Genomic DNA, 21,343 nt, shown 5'->3' with positions numbered 1-21,343 from the left:
ATCCAGGCCTTTGGTCTGACCGCAGCAGTGAGACTTGGCTTCTCTGCTCCGGCTGCTCCTAGCCCCTCCCCCCCCCCCCCCCCCCCCCCAGCTCCTTGAGCAGAGCCCAGGGCAGGCTGGAGACGTGGGTCGCCCCAGGGGACCCAGGCCCACAGCCCCTCCTTGAGCGGAGTACAGGGCCAGCAGGAAGCTTGGCTTCCTCTGTCGCCAGGAGCAGCCCAAGCCTCCTGCTCGCTCCAGCTCCGTGGCCGCCGCCATCTTCAGTCATCTTCAGTCTTCGCTCCTCGCCTGCGTATGCAAATTAACCACCATCTTTGTTGGGTTAATTTGCATAGTCGCTCTGATTGGCTGGTGGGTGTAGTGGAGTGATGGAGTGATGGTTAATTTGCATGTTTCTCTTTCATTAGTGTAGATTGTTGCTAATGTCTTACTGTGCCAAATTTATAAATTAAACTTCAGAGGTATGTACATATAGGAAGAAACATAGTGTAAGTAGGGTTTGGTACTATCTGTAGTTTTAGGCATCTTCTAGGGGTCTTGGCATGTATCCCATGAGGACTACTGTATTATTAACTAGAGAAATAGGGAAGGAATATGAAATAGGCAAAAACAAACTCTTGCCAATAAAGAGGAGGAGGAGGAAAGACAAGAAGGCCTGGCAAACACAAGACTGAAAAACTGTCATAGCCAAGGGGAACCTAAAGAGACATGACAACTAAATATAATGTGGGCCTGTCTGGTGTGGCTCAGCGGTTGAGCCTTGACCCATGAACCAGGAGGTCATGGTTAAATTCTCTATCAGGGCACATAACCAGGGTTGTGGGCTCCACCTCTAGTAAGGGGCATGCAGGAGGCAGCTGATCAATGATTTGCTCATCACTGATTTTCTATCTCTTCTTCTCTTCCCCTTCCTCTCTTTGAAATTAAAAAAAATTATATATAAAGTTTATCTCTCTCTCTCTCTCTCTCTCTCTCTCTCTCTCTCTCTCTCTCTCTCTCCCCTCTGGATCAAACTAAGGAAATATGAATAAACTATGCACTTTATTAATAATATATTAATATTGGTTTGTTAATTTTAACAAATATACCATATTAATCTAAGATGTTAATAGGAAGGGAAACTGATGAGAGGGCAGTATATTGGAACAATGTAAAACTGTTCTAAAAGAAAGGCTATTTAAAAACATAAGAAAGTAGTTAATTTTTTAAAATTATGAAAAATATAATAATATAAACTGTTGGAGAATAGGTTATTTGACTTAGTAATATTTGTATGGTTAAGCTCTAGCATATTGCCTAGCACAAAACAAGTACTCAGTAAATGTTGAGTGATAATATTATGCTTAGGTTATTTTGTGGAAGTTGAAAAAGAAGCTATTTAATTTCCTGAAATTTTTTTAATTAAAAAGCTACAAAAACTCAATTTAATGCAAGTTGAATTTATTTGAATACATTTTATACCCAATGAGTTGAAAATGTTTGCATAAACTTTGTTATTGCTTGTGAATCCAATTTGAAATCTTCAGTGTTATAAATGATTCTGAAAAGACATCATATTTAGTTTTGATTATTAAACTATTTCATCCATTAATAGGGCGAGTGCTAAAATACTAAACATAGTCCTTTAACAAGTTGAATTAAATACATTAGAAAAAAAATCCTGAGTATATTAGCATCATTAGCCATTAGGGAAATGCCAATTAAAACCACAAAGAGATACCACTATGTACCTATTAGAATAGGAAAACAAAAACAATCAAACAGAAAACTTTGACAATACCAAACTGGCAAGGAAATGAAGCAACTGAAACCCTTACACGTTGCTGATGGGAATGCAAAATTGTACAGCTACTTTGGATAACAGTTCGATAGTGTCTTATAAAGTTAATCATATTTAGTATAAAACCCAGAAATCCCACCTGTAGGTATTTGCTCAAGAAAAATGGGACTGTGTTACCTCAGAAACTAGTACCTGAATGTTTATAGCAGCTCTATTCCTATTGTCAAATCTCATTGATTCCATTTATGTGACATTTTTGAAAATATAAACCCATAGTGTTGAAGAACAGATCACTGGTTCAGAAGTGATGAGTGAGGAGAGGGTGGGCTATAGAGATAGCACGAGGGAGTTTTTTGGTGTGATGTAACTATTCTGTATTCTGAGTATGGTGGTGGTTACACAGGTTTATACATGTGTTGAAATTCATAGAACTGTATACTCCCTCTTCCCCCAAAAGTCAATTTTACTGTATGTTAATTTAAAAAAGTAAAACCAAAGACGTATATATATATATATGTCTGCTTTTTAAGGATTTGGTCTGACTATTGTCTAAATCAGGGGTGGGCAAACTTTTTGACTCGAGGGCCACAATGGGTTCTTAAACTCGACCGGAGGGCCGGAACAAAAGCATGGATGGAGTATTTGTGTGAACTAATATAAATTCAAAGTAAACATCATTACATAAAAGGGTACGGTCTTTTTTTTTTTTTTAGTTTTATTCATTCAAACGGGCCGGAATCGGGCCGCGGGCCATAGTTTGCCCACGGCTGGTCTAAATAATATTATGTTAGTGCTTTCTGATGTTTTTCCTGTTAGATCTTTTAACTTTAAGGATTTACATGCAGAGTGACTGATAATGCCGAAAATCTTTTACATTAAAAGAATTAGTACTATAATCATTTTGTACAAAGAATTTGAGTGGTCACCCTGTACAACTTCACATTTTTGAATAGATAATAATTGTCATTTATTGAAATAATATTGTCCAGTGGTCACCTTGCTAAACATTTTTAACTATACTTTGCTCATAATTATGGCTAGATATTATTTTCCCTATCTTACACATGAGAAAGCTGAAGCATAGAGGTATTAGATGTCTTGCCTAGGATCACACAAGAATGCGATAGAGCTGGAATTTCAACTATTTCTGTTAGACTCAGAATTCTCTCTCTCTCTCTTTTTTAAAAAACAATACATTTTATTGTAAAATAAAGCACATATTTAGAAAACCACACAAAACAAATGTATTTAATGTATTATAAAGTGAATACAATTATAACAACTATCCAGGTCAAGAAGCAGAACTTCTTTGTCAGCTGCCCCAACAGCTTTCCATGTACTCATCCCAATCATAACTGCCTTTTCATCTGTAAGTCCCCCCTTCTCATCTCGTTCTTTTCCCTATAGTTTAGCTATTGAGCCCTGGACTATTTGACTTGTCGAACTTCCTACAATTTGGATTCTGCTGATTGCATACTAATGGTGTAATTCAGCGTGTCACTCTATTCTCTGTGTATCCTGCAGATTTTCCTGAGGATCCAGAGGCTTGATCAGAATCAGGTGTGATTTCTTTGTCAGGACCGTATGTAGATTGTATTGTGTGGAGACACTTGATATCTGCATTGAGGTGTTTTTTTTGTGTGTGTGTGTGTGTGATATTAAGAATTATCGATATTTAATGCCTAGAACCAATAATTCATTGGGGGTTGCAAAGTAGTGATATTCTAAAATTTTTTCTTTTATTTATGACTTAGTATACTTTCATAGAATACTCTCCTCACCTGCTATTTTGTTATTGCATAGCCTTTGATTTAAGGGCTCTATAGAATAGAATTTGTGGAGGGAGTGAGTGATTCCTATGTAGAGGAATGCTTTCTCTTGTGTGATCAGATTTCCCAACAAGTACTATTAATTAACCTTACGTTTGCTGAAAACCTGCTTCTCTGCAAGGCTGCAATGCTACCATGGGTGTCAGGGACATCTCTGCTCTCACTGACAAACAAGGAGTCAAAATATATTTTTGCGATCTCAGTTTGGAACTCAGAATATTACTACCTTCCTCCACCCCCACACATGGGCACGTGTGTGCGCGCGCGCGCGTGCACACACACACACACACACACACACACTTTCCTGTATTTATAAATGGTAGCTAGATATAGTAGATGAATTACTATTTAAATGTGGGCTGGTCTGGGAACAGAATTACCATTTTTAGCATTGGTTTTGTATAAAAGGAAAGTGCATTCTGAATTCTGAATAGGTTTTGGAATCACCTATTCATTCATGGTGGCCTGCCTATTTTTATATATGAGATCCTCATTGCTTGTCAGATGCCAAGCATGAAATGTTCAGCACATTTACTAGCTTGTAGCCATGAGGGATTACATATCTGAGATTCGGGTTAGGCTATGTACTGCAGATAATTTACATTTTTTGTGTAACTGGGACTGAATGGTACTATTATTGATATTTTATTAATGAATGATTGAAAATTAACTTTTAATCTAGATGGTAACTTGGTAGATTGGAAAAAACTAAGGTTTTGGAGTCAGATCTGAGTTCAGATTCCAACTCCACCATTTATTAACTGAATTTGTTTCATCAACTGTAACATGGAGATGATAATTACAGGATGGTTATGAGATATTAAATGATTTAATAGTAGCCCATGTAAAGTGCTTAGTTAAGGCATTTGGTACACATTAAACACTCAGTAGCATACCATTAGATCCTTAATTCCTTGCAGTTAGTTCTTTACCAATTTGACATGCATAATAGTTATCATTTTACTGAGTTACAGCATAGAATTATGTTTTAAAAGGCTCATAGAAAATAGGTATGGTAATATATTTTAATATCTCTTTGGCTATATTAATTGAGGATGGCTTGTTTTATTTTTTCCCATTTTTACAGTGCATATAAAAACATTTATTAAGTCCGATATATCAGTGGAAGTAAAAACAATGAATAAAATAATGTGCTATTTATTTTTCAAATTATTTTATATAATAATGTTTGCTTTGGCAGGAAGTCTTACTTTATGGGGTTGTTGGTTAAATTTTTATTTCCTGTTATGAAATAATAAACATTTAAAAAAATACGTTTTTATTGATTTTAGAGAGAGTGAGAGGAAGGGAGAGGGAGAGAGGGAAACATTGATGACATCCATTGGCTGCCTCGTACATGCCCCCTACTGGTGATTGAGCTCACAACCCAGGATATGCTCTGACCCTGGAATTGAACCTGCCACCTCACGGTACAGGAGACAAAGCTCAACCAACTGAGCCACACCAGCCAGGGCAAAATAGAAAAGTTTTAAATTGTATACTTCTGAAATTCAAATATAGCTTATCAATGGCCAATACTGAGCTACAAGGTTATTTCAAATGAAAGTGAAGTAGAAACCTTAAAATGTAAATTAATTTGATAACTGTTCTTTTATGATGGTACAAATGTAAAAATTTAACTAGTGTAATATGTTTATAGTCCATTTTCAGGTTAACAAACTAAGCACAATTAAAAAATAATATTCCTGGCTTTGAACACTGAAAATGGTTTGTGAGAAAAAAATAATCTTAGTTACAAATGCTTCAGTTTAATAATACTATTTGGCTAGGCCATAGTAAATATGAGAGGCCTAGATAAAATTTGTTGATGGGTATTATACTTAGATGATGGAGAGGTAGCAAGACAAAAAATAGGAGATAGGTCCACTAATCAAATGAGATTATACATATATAATGTAGCAAAATATTCCAGCAAGGATTAATGGAGTACACAGAATGATTATATCAGCTCAGGAAGGAAGGGAGGGGCTGGATTTTGAGAAAGTTGACTGAAGTGCATTGATTGACAAAGATGATAAGGGAGAAAAAGTCTCTGTTCTAAAAAGAAGGAATGGTGTGTTATAGGGTGACAGCTGAGAATGATAAAGTTCTCTGTGGAAAGCAAGCAAATTAAATTGACTTGAATGGAAGTTTGTGTAGAAGATAGTCAGAAATTAGGGTGCACAGCTAATCGGAGTGTGGGGATGTAGAAAAATTTTAACATTAATTTGAAAGGATAGACCTTTCAGATTGCTCTATATTTTAAAAAGTAGACAAAATGAAAGAATTTCATGTTCACAAAGCAAGTTTTATAGGTGTCGACTTATTTTAAGGTGAACTATGAAACAGATTAAAATACTGAATGTTACTGCATTTAACTGTAATTTGCAAAATGAAAGTCCAGGCCGAAACCGGTTTGGCTCAATGGATAGAGCGTCGGCTTGCGGACTGAAAGGTCCCAGGTTCGATTCCGGTCAAGGGCATGTACCTGGGCTGCGGGCACATCCCCAGTAGGGATGTGCAGGAGGCAGCTGATCGATGTTTCTCTCTCATCGATGTTTCTAACTCTCTATCTCTCTCCCTTTCTCTCTGTAAAAAATCAATAAAATATATTAAAAAAAAATGAAAGTCCATTCATTCCTTATTGAGATATGAAAAGCACTGCTTGCAAAAAAATTGAATGTACAAACATTTTACATGTCATGACTGGCTACATAAGGAAAGAAAAAAGAGAGATTAAAAAAAACTATATATAATAAGGCTAAAATTTGAGTAGGGCTGAATTTTGTCTATTTTTCTTTTATTCTAGATCACAGCTTTTGCTAAGAGAGCTCTCTTGACACAAGACAACATGCTCTGTTGCCCTTATTGATTAATTGAACAAATTCAGGTTAGTACACTTTATGCACAGCACTTTCCTATGCCATGTATATGTTAATATTTTGAGAAATGAATAATTTTGTGTTTGAAGCTACATATGTATGTACCATTGAAGTAGAAAGGCCAAGTGGATCGAAACCCTATTGAATTGTGTATTAGTTAACATTTTCTGACTACCTACTATGTGAGATGTGCGGTGCATATAATGAAAACCATTTTACTTACTAAGTAATAGTTTTGTACTTTAAAGTAAGGGGCTGGATGAAACAAGTTGTGGGTGAATATGGTACATTGTACTTTTGGTGTTGTGTGGTCTATTTGGTGCTGAAAATAACTCATCTTAAAAAATAAAAAAAATACTTTTTTTGATGTTTAGAGAGGGAGGAAGGGAGAGGGAAAGAGAGAGAAAAACATCAATCGGCTGCCTCTCATACACATCCCCACCAGGAATCGAACCCACAACCTGGGTATGTGCCCGGATTGGAAATTGAACCAGCGACCTTTCAGGGCACGGAATGATGCTCAACCAACTGAGTCACACTGGCCAGGGCTCATCTTAAAATTTTGACAGTAGCTGACTTTTAAAGGTTTCATTCCTGTATAGATTTCAGTCATACATTAAAATTTTTATTTATTTGTATTTAGTGTTCAGTCTGAGTTTTGACAAATGTATAATCATCACCATAATCTTCTAAATTCACTTATGTCCATCTCAATCCCCAGCAACCACTGATGTGTTATTTTTTGTTCCTATAGTTTATCTTTTCCAATATGTCATTTAAATGGAATCATTTAGTATGTAGCTTTTAAAATATGGCTTCTTTTACTTAGCATAATGAATTTGGATTCATCAATGTTGTGCATACTAGTAATTCTTTATTTCATTACTGAGTAGTGTTCTGTGTGGCTATACTACAGCTAGCTTTTCCATTCACCAGCTGATGGACATTTGGGGGAGTTTCTAGTTTTTGGTGATTATTGCAATCATACTTTTTTTATTGTAATAAAATATGATAACATATAAAATTTACTATCTAACTTTCTGATTTCCCATATGAAGAATGAACATAAGAATATTTATCCAAGGGTTGTAATGAGGATTAAAAAGAATCCTATCTAATAAAAGAGAAACATGGTAATTAGCATACATCCGCTACCCTTCCCATTGGCTAATCAGGGCAATATGCAAATTAACTGCCAGCCAAGATGGCGGCTGGCAGCCAGGCAGCTGGAAGCTAACATGAGGCTTGCTTGCTTCAGTGACTGAGGAAACCAATGTTCCCCGCCTGCCTTGCCCGCCTCTGAGCTTGCAGTTTGAAACATTGTAACAAATATAGAAGCTAAACAAAACCCCAGAAACCTGCTTTCAGCGATCCGGGATCTCAGAGCTGGAGTTGATACAGTGTTTCGATTATAGAACACAAACAAACCAGATACCTGCTTTCAGCAGCAGAGGCCTCGGAGCTGGAGCCAGAGCTAAAGCTGGCCCAGAATAAAAAAAAAAAAAGAAAAAAAGGAGTAGTTGGGAGCTTCAGTCACCTGCCAGCCTGAAAACAGCCCTCAGCTCCTCTCCAAGACTGGCCAGGCACCCCAGTGGGGACCCCCACCCTGAAGGGTGTGTGACCAGCTGCAAACAGCCATCATCCCCTCACCCAGGCTGGCCAGGCACCCCAGTGGGGACCCCCACCCTGAAGGGTGTGTGACCAGCTGCAAACAGCCATCATCCCCTCATCCAGGCTGGCCAGGCACCCCAGTGGGGACCCCCACCATGGTCCAGGACACCCTTCAGGGCAAACCAGCTGGCCCCCACCCATGCACCAGGCCTCTATCCTATATAGTAAAAGGGTAATATGCCTCCCAGCACCAGGATCAGCATGACAGGGGGCAGCGCCCAAACCCCCTGATGGCCCTGCGGCTCTGTGTGTGACAGGGGGCGGGGCCACAACCTCCCTATCCGCCTTGCTCTGTGCCTGATAGGGGGGAGCTCCCCAACCCCCTGATCGCCCTGCGGCTCTGTGTGTGACAGCATGTGGCGCCCCAACCCCCTGATCGGCCCTGCTCTGTTCATGACAGGGGAAGGTGCCCCAATCCCCTGATCAGCCCTGCTCTGTGCCTGATAGGGGGGAGCTCCCCAACCCCCTGATCGCCCTGTGGCTCTGTGTGTGACAGCGTGTGGCGCCCCAACCCCCTGATCGGCCCTGCTCTGTGTGTTACAGGGTATGGCGCCCCAACCTCCCCCTCCCCCACGGGCCCTGCTCTGTGTGTGATGGGGTAGAGCCATAACCTCTCCATCGGCCCTGCCCTGAGTGTGACAGTGGCGGCGCCCCAACCCCCTGATCGGCCCTGCTCTGTGGGTGATAGAGGGCGGCGCCCCAACCCCCTGATGGGCCCTGCTCTGTGCGTGACAGGGGGCAGCGCCCCAACCCCCTGATTCACCCTGCTCTGTGCATAACAGGGTACAGAGCCCCAACCCCCCTGATGGGCCCTGCTCTGTGCGTGACAGGGGGCAGCGCCCCAACCCCCTGATTGGCCCTGCTCTGTGCGTGACAGGGGGTGGCGCCGCAACCTCCCCATCGACCCTGCTTTGAGTGTGACGGGGCGGTGCCCCAACCCCCCAATCGGCCCTACCCTGAGCATGACTGAGGGTGGCATAACAACCTCCCAATCCGCCCTGCTCTGTGCATGACAGGGGATGGCACCCCAACTCCCCAGTTGGCCCTGCTCTGAGACCAGGGTCTGCACCTAGGGATTGGGCCTGCCCTCTGCCACCTGGGAGCAGGCCTAAGCCAGCATGTCGTTATCTCCCGAGGGTTTCCAGTCTGCGAGAGAGCACAGGCCAGGCTGAGGGACCCCCCCTCCCCCCCAAGTGCACAAATTTTTGTGCACCGGGCCTCTAGTACATTATATAAAAGGATGAAGCAGTAGAGGTAGGCTGTTAATAAATGTTTATCTTTGTCTTTATGTTTTTTTTTAATGATCACTGGAGACTTCACTTTTCTATTGCCTATTTCCCTAGTGAGTCTATATGGACACAGAAATAGTGCCCAGTATTACCTTGGAGCCCATCAAGAAGCAAATTACTGCTGTGTTAACCTCTTAGAACTTTTCACAGTTTGAAAGAAAGTTATCCAGGGCACTGTCAGCATAAGACTATAATAGAAAATGCTGGGCATGAAAGGCTCTGGAGGAGAGTTCTAACTTGGGGAAGGCAGAATTTTTTTATAGGGCTTTAGCAGGAGAGATTAGGCATAGTTCAGCTAGTTTGGGGAGTAGTTTGTCAATGATGGCTGTTAGAGAATTGATTTTGTAGATTAGCAGCTGTTGTACAATTTGGATTTTATCAAGTAGGTTGGGGGAAAGCAGCTGTGGGGAGCAAGAACATGAGAAAGCCAATGTAAAAATTCTCAAGTTTTTAGTGTCTTCACGGTAGATTTTTCTATCATTGGCTCTTGCAGCCTTCTCCCAATCACCTCCTCCCTACTCACCCCTCCCTAGTAGAAAGACCCCTTAATTTTGGTCATGATTTTAGACTGCTTCTAGCTCTTAATCTCAGAAGGCAACATCTTTATGAAACTTCAAAGAACAAGGAATTAAGTATTTTGTAGCACTGGAAAGTTCTCTTAGTTTTTGCTTTCTGCTTTCTTTTCACTGTTTTGGATCCTGTTGTGTAGGTACTTTGCAGTAGGGGAAATAGTAATGCAAGATAATGAAAAGCTTCAAAGTAGACATATGGCTGGAAGGGAGATTTGAATAGGATTTTGCAGCAGCTATTTTAGTTGATGATGTATCTTCAACTTAATTGCAATTGACTTTTTAAATTCTGCCTTATCCTTTTGTGATGATTCATGTAGAAGTCACATGAGATCATTTTTGATAGCTGATTTGCAAACTTTGGTATGTGCAGTCAACCTTCCAAAGCCTTCCTGTGCTTTTTCAGGGAGCTCAGCTTGTGGCTGAATGGATAGTTATTCTCTTGTATTTTTTAAATGCATTACTGGTTTCTAGTACCTGAAAATAAATGGTTTTGCCCTGGCCAGTGTGGCTCAGTTGGTTGGGCATTGTCCTGTGTATCAAAGGATTGCTGGTTCAATTCCTGATCAGTGCACATGTCCGGGTTGCAAGCTCAATCACTGGTAGGGTGCATGCAGGAGGCAGCCTATTGATGTTTCCTTCTCACTTTTTTTTTTAAATTCTTTATTAGTTAAGGTATTACAAATGTGTCCTCATCCCCCCCATTAACCCCCATCCTCCCCCCGCCCCGCCACTCATGCTCTCATCCCCCTGTTGTCCATGTCCATTGGTTTGGCTTATATGCATGCATACAAGTCCTTTGGTTGATCTCTTCCCCTTACCCCCTCCCTCCCCTACTTTCCTTCTGGGGATTGATAGTCTGATCGCTGTTTCTCTGTCTTTGGATCTGTCCCTGTTCATCAGTCTCTATGTGTTCTCTATAATCCACAAATGAGTGAGATCATGTGGTATTTATCTTTCTCTGACTGGCTTATTTCGCTTAGCATAATGCTCTCCAGTTCCATCCATGCTGTTGCAAAAGGCAAGAGTTCCTTCTTTTTTACCGCAGCATAGTATTCCATTGTGTAGATGTACCACAGTTTTCTAATACACTGATCTGCTGATGGGCACTTAGGCTGTTTCCAAATCATAGCTATGGTGAATTGTGCTGCTATGAAAATAGGGGTGCATATAACCTTTCGGATTGGTGTTTCTGGTTTCTTGGGATATATTCCTAGAAGTGGGATCACTGGGTCAAATGGGAGTTCCATTTTTAGTTTTTTGAGGAAGCTCCATACTGTTCTTCACAGTGGCTGCACCAGTCTGCATTCCCACCAGCAGTGCAGAAGGGTTTCTTTTTCTCCACATCCTCTCCAACACTTGTTTGTTGATTTGTTGATGATAGCCACTCTGACAGGTGTGAGATGATACCGCATTGTCTTTTTGATTTGCATCTCTCGTATAATTAGTGACTTTGAGAATGTTTTTATATGTCTTTCGGCCTTCTGTATGTCCTCTTTCGAAAAGTGTCTATTTAGGTCTGTTGCCCATTTTTTGATTGGACTGTTTATCTTCGTTTTGTTAAGTTGCATGAGTTCCCTGTAAATTTTGGAGATTAAACCCTTATCGGTGATATCATTGGCAAATATGTTCTCCCATCCAGTGGGCTTTCTTGTTGTTTTGCTGATAGTTTCCTTTGCTGTGCAAAAGCTTTTTATTTTGATGTAGTCTCATTTGTTTATTTTCTCTTTAGTTTCCATTGCCCTAGGAGCAGTATCAGAGAAGAAATTCCTTTGGCATATGTTTGCGATTTCGTTGCCTGTGGATTCCTCTCGTATTTTTATGGTTTTTCGTCTTACGTTTAAGTCTTTTATCCATTTTGAGTTTATTTTTGTGTATGGTGTGAGTTGGTGGTCTAGTTTCATCTTTTTGCATGTATCTGTCCAATTTTCCCAACACCATTTATTGAAGAGTCCCTCTCACTTTGATGTCTCTCTCTCTCTCTCTCTCTCTCTCTCTCTCTCTCTCTCTCTCCCTCTCCCTCTCCCTCTCCCTCTCCCTCTCCCTCTCCCTCTCCCTCTCCCTCTCCCTCTCCCTTCCTCTCTCTTTAAATGGTCCTCTTTCATCTGTAAATCTTACTATCTGCTAGTTTACCTCTTGCTTTGTGCTGGCTCCCTGTATTCCTCTTGTAATGCTTGCTTAGTTTTTAATTTAAATAAGTTAAGTAACACCCATGGAAAACATTGATCTATGCAGACATTAGGGAAATATGCATATTTGGCCACCATATTTATGATTATTGGGGCATTTCTTTGCAACTTTTCAGACTATAGAAAAAGAAGTGAGTTTCTTATTTTTTTCCAATCAAGCTCACCAATAGAATTTGTTGTTTTTCAAACTAGCTTGAACAGAAACAGCATATATGAAGAATACTATATCTGCTATTTTTACATGTGTATACTTATCATAGCTATGGAAAATATGTTTGATTCACTTTGAGGCTCTCAAGGTAAACGGGTCATGTAATCAATATTTTAGTATTGTCATGTATAAATAATTAAATACTTTTCTATAAATTATGAGACAGTTATTTATGTTTCTTTGTTCTGCAAAGTATCACAAAATTTCAATAATATGGCTTCCTCTTTGTGATATTTAGAAAAGGTTAGGGAACAAATTTATTTATGACTAAATGGTAAGTCACTGGCGAGAATCTATTCTTTTTAATATATTACTTTGCTCCTTAAACCTCATTCAGCTCCACTTGTTTCATTTGCTAATATGAAGCAAATGTTACTATCCTAGCTTTATTTGATTTAATGGGAAGTATCTTTTTAAGTCTATATCTTTAAATCTTGGGAACCCTGAAAGGCTTCTTTATCCTTGTTTTAATTTCTTCTCAAGAAAATCGTGTCTTCATTTACTCTTAAAAAAACTTTTTAAATTCATTTGAGAAAGAGAGAGAGAGAGAGAGAGACAGACAGACAGACAGACAGACATTGATTTGTTTTCCACTTAGTTATGCATTCATTGGTTGATTCTTATATGTGCCCCAACTGGGGATTGAACCCACAACCTTGGTGTATTGGGTTGATGCTCTAATCAACTGAACTATGGCCAGGGCTATCTTGATGTTTTTGTAGAAATTCCTGCTACCCACAGATAGAAATAAAACATGCAATGTAAAATAGCTGTTTAGGACATTTTTTAAATTAACAAATCAGTTATTTTAAAAGTTTAATAGATATGTGATTTTTTTCACTTTTTCAGCTTTATAGAGGTACTAGAGGCCTGATGCACGACATTCGTGCACTTAGGGGGGGGGGGGCAGTGATCCCTCAGCCTGGCCTGTGCCCTTTCACAGTCCGAGAGCCCTTGGGGGATGTCTGACTGACAGCTTAGGCCTGCTCCCTGTGGGGAGTGGGTCTAAGCCACAGTTGGACATCCTTAGCACTTCCGTGGAGGTGGACCGCTGCGCTTGCCAGCCGTCAGCCCAGCTTGTGGCTGAGCGGCGCTCCCCCTGTGGGAGCGCACTGACCACCAGGGGACAGCTCCTGTGTTGAGCATCTGCCCCCTGGTGGTCAGTGTGTGTCATAGCGACTGGTAGTTACGTGTTCAGTTGATTTGCATATTACTCTTTTATTATCCTGTATAATAAAGATTTAATATGCAAATGGTTGTCACGCCCTCATGCTCTCATACCCTTGTGTCCTCATGTCAGAACTGCTCAGTCACTCAACACTGGGGAGAGAGGAATGGGGACCAGCCAGGCACAAATGAGCTCGTGAGAGAGGAATGGTGACCAGCCAGGCTGCGGTCTGGGAGAGGGACAAGCCGCCCACCCTGTGGTCCCTGGCGCTAGTGACTTCACCTGTGCCTGTAGCCCGGGAGAGGGACAAGCCACCCACCCTGCAGTCCTGGGTGTCTGTGGCTGAGGCCCTGGGCGAAGCTGCCTGCCCACGGTCCCCTGCGGCTGTGACCGGCCCGGGCGAAGCTGGCCCGGGTCCTGGGTGTCTGCGGCCGGTCAGAGGGAGGGAATCCTGGGTCTCGGGTGTGGGGCGAGGCAGAGGTGGTTAGGGGTGCTCAGGCCAGCAGGGGAGCAGTTACGGGCGATCAGGCTGGTAGGGTAGCAGTTAAGGGTCATCAGGCAGGCAGATAGAGGGGTTGGGGTGATCAGGCAGGCAGGCAGGTGAGCAGTTAGGAGTCAGCAGTCCTGGATTGCGAGAGGCAGTCGGACATCCCCCGAGGGGTCCCGGATTAGAGAGGGTGCAGGCCGGGCTGAGGGCCCCCTACCCCCCCCCCCCCCCCCCGCTCCCCCGTGCATGAATTTCATGCACCGGGCCTCTAGTATAAGATAATTGACACATAAATTTGTAAGATATTAAAAGTATATGTACATCATAGTGACGTTATATACATACTAGAGGCCTGGTACATGGATTCATGCACTGGTGGAGTCCCTCGGACTGACCTGTGGGGATCGGGCCAAAACCGGCTCTCTGACATCCCCTGAGGGTTCCCGGATTGCGAGAGGGTGCAGGCCAGGCCAAGGGACCCCACCGGTGCACGATTGGGGCTGGGGTGGGACCACAGGAGGGCTCCAGGATGTGTCTGGCCTGTCTCTCCCAGTCCCCATTAGCTGGACCCTAGCAGCAAGCTAACCTACCGGTCGGAGCATCTGCCCCCTGGTAGTCAGTGCACGTCATAGTGACTGGTTGAATGGTCGAACAAACGGTTAGACACATAGCATATTAGGCTTTTATTATATAGGATACATTGTGCAAGGTTTCCTACCATCTAATTAATTAACATATCCATCACCTTACCTATTTATCTTTTCTTTTGTGAGAACATTTTAGTTCTTTCTTAGCAGATCTTAAATATTTAATGTAGTATCAACTATAGTAACCATATTTTATATTAGAGCCTCAGATTTTTATTTATCTTAAGGTGAGAAAGTTTGTACCCTTTTACCAACCTTTTCTTATTTCCTCCACTGCACAGTCCCTGGCAACCACTTTTCTATCTTTTAGTTTCTATAAGTTTGACTTAAAATTTTTTTTTTTTCAGATTGTACATATAGGTGATAACATGTAGTTTTTGTCTTTTTCTGTCTGTCTTATTTCATTTAGTATAATGCCCTGAAGGTCCATCCATGTTGTTGCAAAATGATATTGAATGTTAACTGTAATAGAAAAACAATGTACAATAAAAATATTTTCTCCTATTCTGTAGATTTTACTTTTGGTAAACCCTAAAATCACTGTCAAGACAAGGAGCTTACCTCCTATGTTGTCTTCTAGGGGGTTTTATGGTTTTTTGTTTTATGTTCAAATCTTTAATCCATTTTAAGTTGATTTTTGTCTGTCAGACAATGGGGTCCAGTTTCATTTTTTTGCCTGTGGCTGTCCAGTTTTCTCAGCACCATTTATTAAAGAGACCATCCTTTCCCTTTGTATATTGTTAGCTCTATTGATGTAAATTAATTGACTGTATATGCATGGGTTTATTTCTGAGCTCTTTATTCTGTTCCATTGATCTGTATGTGTGTTTTTATGCCAGTATCACAGTTTGAAATCAGGAAGTGAGATGTCTCTAGCTTTGGGCTATTTTGGGTCTTTTGTGGTTCCATACAACCTTTAGGATTTTTTTTCTACTTTTTTGGAAAATGTCAGTAGAATTTTGAGAGGGTTTGTATTGACCCTGTAGATTGCTTTGAGTAGTATGGACATTTAAACAATATTTGTCCAATTTGTGAGCATGGATTTATTTGTGCTTTCCATTTATTTGTGTCTTTATTTTCTTTCATCAGTCTCTTATAGTTTTCAGTGTACAGATCTTTCACTTCCTTTGTTAAATTTACTCATAGGTATTTATTAGTTGCCAATTTTTCTGATATTTTGTTGTTAGTGTATGTAAACAACTGATTTTTGTATATTGATTTTGAATCATGCCACTTTAGTGAATTTGTTGATTAGTTCTAAGTTTTTTGGTGGAGTCTTTAGGATTTTGTGTATATAATATTATGTCATCTGCAAATAGTGACAGTTTTGCTTCTTTTTCTGATTTGAATACCTTTATTTCTTTTTTAAGCATAATTCCTCTAGCTAGAACTTCCATTGCTGTGTTGAAGAAAACTGGTGAGAGTGGGCATCCTTATCTTGTTTCTGATCTTAGAGAAAAAGCATTTAGCTTTTCCCTGTTGAGTATGATGTTAGCTGTGAACTTGTCATATATGGCCTTTATTATGTTGAGGTACATTCCCTTTATAACCACTTTGTTGAGAGGTAGTTTTTTTGCTGTTGTTATCATGAATGTATGTTGAATTTTGTCAAATGGTTTCTGTATCTGTTGAGATGATACATGATTTTTATTTTTATTTTGTGTGTGTTGTATTATATAAATTTATACATCTTTTTCCCTGGAATAAATTCACTTAATCAGGGTATGTGAGCCTTTTAATGTATTGTTGAATTCCGTTTGCTAATATATGGTTGAGGATTTTTGCATCTATGTTTGTCAACAATATTGGTCTGTAGTTTTCTTACAGTGTCCTCATTTGGTTTTAGTATCAGGTTATGCTGACCTTGTAAAATGAATTTGGAAGTATTCCAATCTCTTATGTTTTTTGGGAGAGTTTGAGAAGGATTGGTGTTAGTTCTATAAATATTTGGTAGAATTCACTAGTGAAGCCATCTGGTCCTAGAAATTTCTTTGTTGGGAGATTTCAGATTGCTGATTTAATCTCCTTACTAGTAATCAGTCTTTTCAGATTTTCTGTTTTTCATGATTTAGTCTTGGTAGATTATATGTTTCTAGGAATTTGTCCATTTCTTCTAGGTTGTTCAACTTTTTGGTGTATAATTGTTCATTGTAGTCTCTTAGGATCCTTTGTATTTGTGTAGTATCAGTTATAGTGTCTCTTTTATAATTTTGTTTGAGTTATCTATTTTTCTAGGTAAGTCGAGCTAAAAGTTTGTCTATTTTGTTTATCTTCTCAATAAATCAGCTTTTAATTTCATTTAGCTTTTCTCTTATCTTTTGAGTTTTTATTTCATTTATTTCCACTCTTATATTAGGGATTATCATTGTTATTTTTTGTTTGACTAACTTTGGGCTTCTTTTGTTCTTTTTACATTTCCTTTAGGTGTAAAGTTAGGTTATTTATTGAAGCGCTTTCTTTTTTTCTTACTGTGGGTGTTTATTTCTGTGAACTTCCCTTTAGAACTGTTTTTGCTGCATCTCATAAGTTTTGGTAATGTTGTATGTCCATTTTCATTTGTCTAAAGCCCTTTTTTGATTATTCTTTTAATTTCGTCTTTTACCCTTGGTTGTTCAGAAGCGTGTTCTTAAATCTCCACATACTTGTGAATTTTCCGGTTTTCTCCTTGTAATTAATTTCTAGTTTTATACCACTGTGGTCAGAAAAGATGCTTGAAAAGATTTTAACTTTTTTTAAAAAATTCTTTATTGTTTAAAGTATTACATATAGTAATGTTTAAAGTATTACACATAATAATACTTTATATGTCTCCTTTTTACCCCATTGACCTCTCCCCAGCAACCCCACCCCTCCTACACATGCCCTTACGCCCCTAGTGCCAGTGTTCATTTGGTTATGCTTATATGCATGCATATAAGTCCTTTGGTTGATCCCTAACCTTCCCCCTCCTCTCCTGCCTTCCCTCTGAAGTTTGACGGTCTGTTTGATGCTTCTCTGTCTCTGGATCTATTTTTGTTCATCAGTTTATGTTGTTTATTATATTCCACAATGAGTGCGATCATGTGATATTTGTCTTTCTCCAACTGGCTTATTTCGCGTAGCATAATGCTCTCCATGTCCATCCATGCTGTTGGGAATGGTAAGAGTTCTTTTTTTTTTTTTTTTACAGCAGCGTAGTATTCCATGGTGTAGATGTACCACTGGTTTTTAATCCACTCATCTGCTGATGGGCACTTAGACTATTTCCAAATCTTAGCTATTGTAAATTGTGCTGCTGTGAACATAGGGGTGCATATGTCCTTTCTGATTGGGTGTTTCTGATTTCTTGGGATATATTCCTAGAAATGGGATTACTGGGTCAAATGGGAGTTCTACATTTAAATTTTTGAGGAAACTCCATACTGTTTTCTCTAGTGGCTGCACCAGTCTGCACTCCCACCAGCAGTGGATGAGGGTTCCTTTTTCCATATCCTCTCCAGCACTTGTCGTTTGTCAATTTGTTGATGATAACCATTCTGATAGGTGTGAGATGGTACCTCATTGTCATTTTGATTTGTATCTCTCAGATGATTAGTGACTTTGAGCATGTTTTCATATGTCTCTTGGCCTTCTGTATGTCCACTTTCAAAAAGTATCTATTTAAGTCCTTTGCCCATTTTATGATTAGATTGTTAATCTTCCTTTTATTAAGATGTATGAGTTTCCTATAAATTTTGGAGATTAGGCCCTTATTGGATATAGCATTAGCAAATATGTTCTCCCATGCAGTGGGCTTTGTTGATGGTTTCTTTTGCTGTGCAGGAGCTTTTTATTTTGATATAGTCCCAATTTATTTATTTCCTCCTTAGTTTCCATTGTTCGAGGAGCTGTATCGGTAAAGATATTGCTACAACATATCTGATATTTTGCTGCTTATGGATTCTTTTAAGATTTTTATGGTTTCCTGTCATATGTTTAAGTCCTTTATCCATTTTGAGTTTATTTCTGTGTATGGTGTAAGTTGATGGTCTAGTTTCATTTTTTTGCATGTATCTGTCCAATTTCCCCAACACTATTTATTAAAGAGACTGTCTTGACTCCATTGTATGCTCTTGCCTCCTTTGTCAAATATTGGTCTATATGTCTGTTCTTGTGCCAGTACCAGGTAGTTTTGGGAACAGTGGCTTTGTAATATAGCTTGATATCTGGTATTGTGATCCCGCCAATGTTGTTCTTCTTTCTCAAGGTTGCTGTGGCTATTCGGAGTCTGTTTTTTTATTCCATATGAATTTTTGAAGAGTTTTTTCTAGGTCTGTGAAACATGCTATTGGTATTTTAATGGGGATTGCATTAAATCTATAGATTGCTCTCGGTAGTATGGACATTTTAATGATGTTGATTCTACCAATCTATGAACACGGTATATTATTCCATTTGTTTTTGTTTTCCTCTGTCTCTTTTTTCAATGTCCTGTAGTTTTCTGAGTACAAGTCTTTTATCTCCTTACTTAAGTTTATCCCTAGGTATCTTAATTTTTTTGGTGCAATGGTAAATGAAATTTTTGTTTTTGTTTCTCTTTCTGTGAGTAATAATAACCTTAAACATAAATGGACTAAATGCCCCAATTAAAGACGCAGAGTGGCTGAATGGATAAGAAAATATGACCCATATATATGCTGTCTACAAGAGACCCACCTCAGAACAAGGGACTCACACAGACTGAAAGTGAAGGGATGGAAAAATATCTTTCAGGCAAATGAAAAAAAAAAAAAAAGCTGGGGTAGCAATACCTATATCTGACAAAATAGACTTCAAAGTGAAGGCCATAGCAAGAGATAAGGAAGGCCACTTCATAATACTAAAGGGATCTATACAACAAGAGGATATAACTCTGATAAACATATATGCATCCAATGCAGAAGTACCCAAATACATAAAAAAACTTCTGGACGATATCAAGGGAGAGATCAATAGTAATATAGTCATAGTAGAGGATTTTAATACCCCATTGACATCACTGGATAAATCTTCTAGACAAAAAATCAGCAAAGGAAGAGTAATCTTAAACGACTCACTAGATCAGATGGACTTAATTGACATTTTCAGGACATTTCACCCCAAAGCTACAGAATATACAATCTTCTCACATGCACATGGGACATATTCAAAGATAGACCACATTTTGGGGCACAGGCAAAGTCTCTTCAAATTCAAGAAGATTGAAATCACATCAAGCATCTTCTCAGATCACATTTGCATAATATTAGAAATAAACTACAATAAAAACAATTAAAGAATTCAAACACTTGAGGCTAAATAGCATGTTATTAAACAATGATTGGGTTACCAAATAGATCAAAGAAGAAATTTTCCTGGAAATGAATGACAGTGAAAACACAACAATCCAAAACCTATGGGACACAGTGAAAGCAGTCCTGAGAGGGAAGTTCATAGCGTTACAGGCCTACATCAAAAAACAAGAAAAACTGGTAATAAATTATTTAATTCTACAACTTAAAGAATTAGAAAAAGAGCAACAAAGAAAGCCCAGAGTGAGCAGAAGAAAGGAAATAATAAAGACAAGAGTGGAAATAAATGACATAGAGACAAAACAACAACAACAATAATACAAAAGATCAGTTAAACCAAGAGCTGGTTCTTTGAAAGGATAAACAAGATTGATGAACCTCTAGCCAGGCTCACCAAAAAGCAAAGACAGAGGAACCAAATAAACACAGTCAGAAATGAAAGAGGCGAAATAACAACAGACCCCACAGAAATATAAAGGATTGTAAAAAAATACTATGAACAACTCTATTCCAACAAACTGGTCAACCTAGAAGAAATGGGCATATTCTTAGAAAAATATAACCGTCCAAAACTCAATCAGGAAGAATAAAAAAATCTGAATAGGATGATAACTATGGAGGAAATTGAAGCAGTATTAAAAAACTTCCAGCAAACAAAAGCCCTGGGCAAGCTGGCTTCACAGGGGAGTTTTACCAAACATTCAAAGAACTAAAACCTATCCTCTTCAGACTATTCCAAAAAACTCAAGAGGAAGGTACACTTCCAAGCTCTTTTTATGAAGCCAGCATTACCCTAATCCCCAAAACAGATAGAGACACTACCAAGAAAGAAAACATAGTTGCTAAAATCTTCAGCCAAATCCTCACAAATCAGATCCATCATTACATTAGAAAGAAAATACACCATGACCAAGTGGGATTTATTCCAGGGATGCAGAGATAGTACAATATCTGCAAATCAATAACCATGTTACATCACATAAACAAACTGAGAGATAAAAATCACATAATCATATCAATCGATCCACAAAAAGTGTTTGACGAAATCCAACATCCTTTTTTGATAAAAACTCTCAGCACAGTGGGAATAGAGGGATCATACTTCATAATAAAAGCCTTATATGACAAACCTACAGCCAACATCATATTCAATGGGCAAAAACTAAAACCACTTTCTGTGAGAACAAGAACAAGACAAGGATGCCCACTTTCACCACTTCTGTTTGACATAGTACTGGAAATGCTAGCCATAGTGATCAGACAAGAAGAAATAAAAGGCATCCAAATTGGAAAGGAAGTAAAACTGTCATTATTCACAGACGACATGATATTG

The 21,343-nt window shown here is 39.2% G+C and overlaps 1 protein-coding gene across 9 annotated transcripts in view; it reads left to right on the top strand.

Moving 5' to 3' along the window:
• Positions 1 to 21,343, top strand: part of FUT8 (fucosyltransferase 8) — a 238,012-nt gene that overhangs the window by 32,909 nt on the left and 183,760 nt on the right. For 6 of the 9 annotated variants that reach the window (XM_059693336.1, XM_059693380.1, XM_059693398.1 and 3 more), the window contains exon 2: positions 6,419 to 6,499. The exons of the other annotated variants lie outside the window; for them this stretch is intronic. The gene's annotated coding sequence lies outside the window, so the exon portion shown is untranslated. The remainder of the gene's footprint in view (positions 1 to 6,418; positions 6,500 to 21,343) is intronic. 9 annotated transcript variants of the gene reach the window in all.

This window comes from Myotis daubentonii, chromosome 1 (assembly GCF_963259705.1).
Source record: "Myotis daubentonii chromosome 1, mMyoDau2.1, whole genome shotgun sequence".
In the NCBI taxonomy this organism is placed as follows: domain Eukaryota; kingdom Metazoa; phylum Chordata; class Mammalia; order Chiroptera; family Vespertilionidae; genus Myotis; species Myotis daubentonii.
Note: the sequence above shows the minus strand (reverse complement) of the source record. Positions and strands in the feature narration are given on the sequence as shown.